The 1,552-nt window shown below is 37.5% G+C and overlaps 1 pseudogene; it reads right to left on the reverse strand.

The window, feature by feature from the left end:
* Positions 1 to 284: 284 nt before the first annotated feature.
* LOC143407056 (adenylosuccinate synthetase isozyme 2 pseudogene) lies at positions 285 to 1,346 on the reverse strand (annotated as a pseudogene).
* Between the last annotated feature and the right edge of the window lie 206 nt (positions 1,347 to 1,552).

The raw sequence follows: 1,552 nt of genomic DNA on the forward strand, positions 1-1,552 counted from the left end.
TTCTAACTGCAAAGATTACAATGACAGAATTGAACGATCAGAATGTAAAAATATTTGTGCAAAACTGCATTAATTGTTCTTACCATGGTAAAACCTAAGAACCTACAATGACAATAATGAAGAAAAACTACATTTAAAGTAACTTCTTTAGATTTCAAACAACATGGATTTACTATTACTAAACACTGAAAGAAAATGTGGCACCATGAGCAGCAGGAGCAACAAATGATTCGGCAATTATGCCAGCTCAGGAGAGACTACACTGGAATATGCCAAAGTCAATCTCCACAATAGCCATTCTTCCTAAAAGACTGGAAACAATGGTAGGGCTTAAAACTCACATCAATGTCTTTATTCTTGAATTTGCAGGTCATAAAGAAATATTTAAGAAAGTTTTCCCCCCCTCTCTCAAGGAGTGTTTCTGGAATCCTTAAAACAGTTGAATCATGGATTCTCTGGATTTACCTACACCAATCCATTTAACTGGAATTTGAAGCTCATCTTCAATAAATCGAACATAATTTTGTGCATTAACAGGTAGTTCTTTAAAAGTCCGTGCATTTGATATGTCTGTATTCCATGCTGGGAGAGTCTTATATTGAACTTCAACTTTATTTAAGACTTCTTGGTTTGCTGGGAAATGAGGTATGATTTCACCATCTAGTTTGTAAGCAACTCCAACTTTGATTTCCATAAACATGTCCAAAATATCCAACTTCGTAAGGGCCAACGCAGTAAATCCATTGATCATATGAGCATATTTGAGTAAAACAAGGTCCAACCAGCCACATCTTCTTTTCCTTCCTGTAGTCACACCAAACTCCCTACCCCTTGTTTGTAATAATTCTCCAATTTCATTGTCTTGCTCTGTAGGAAAGGCACCAATACCAACTCTCGTGGGTATAAGCTTTCACAACTCCATACACTTCACCAACATTTTGAGGTGGCATACCCAAACCTGTACAAACACCTCCAACAGTACAGTTTGAAGAAGTTACAAAAGGGTAAGTCCCAAAATCAATATCTAACAATGCTGCATTTGCACCTTCTACCAAGATTTTCTTTGGTGGTACATGTAGGGCCTCATATAGGAAATAAACTCCATCTCTCACCATTGGTTTAATCCTTTCCATATAACCCTTGAGTTTTTGCAATTCACCTTCAATGTCTATTTCCAAAGTAGGATATATAGATTTGTACTGGTTAGCTAGAACCTTGAACCTCTCAGAGAAGCCTTCAAAGTCAGAAACAAGATGGCACATCCGAAGTCCACTCCGAGCAGCTTTGGAAGAATAAACTGGGCCAATGCCCTTTTTTGTGGTACCCAAATTTTTTCCTGCTTGTTCTTGTCTCTGTTGTTCCTGGATACCATCAGCTGCTTGATGAAAATCAAATACAATATGAGCTCTGTCAGATATGATAAGCCTCTTTTCCCAGCCTTCTAGACCTTTTCCTTTTTGAACATTTTTCTCTGCTTCTTCAAACAATCCAGGTAGATGAATTACCACACCATTTCCAATGAATGCTGTGACATTTGGATTAATTATCCCAC

This window comes from Callospermophilus lateralis, chromosome 9 (assembly GCF_048772815.1).
Source record: "Callospermophilus lateralis isolate mCalLat2 chromosome 9, mCalLat2.hap1, whole genome shotgun sequence".
NCBI lineage: Eukaryota > Metazoa > Chordata > Mammalia > Rodentia > Sciuridae > Callospermophilus > Callospermophilus lateralis.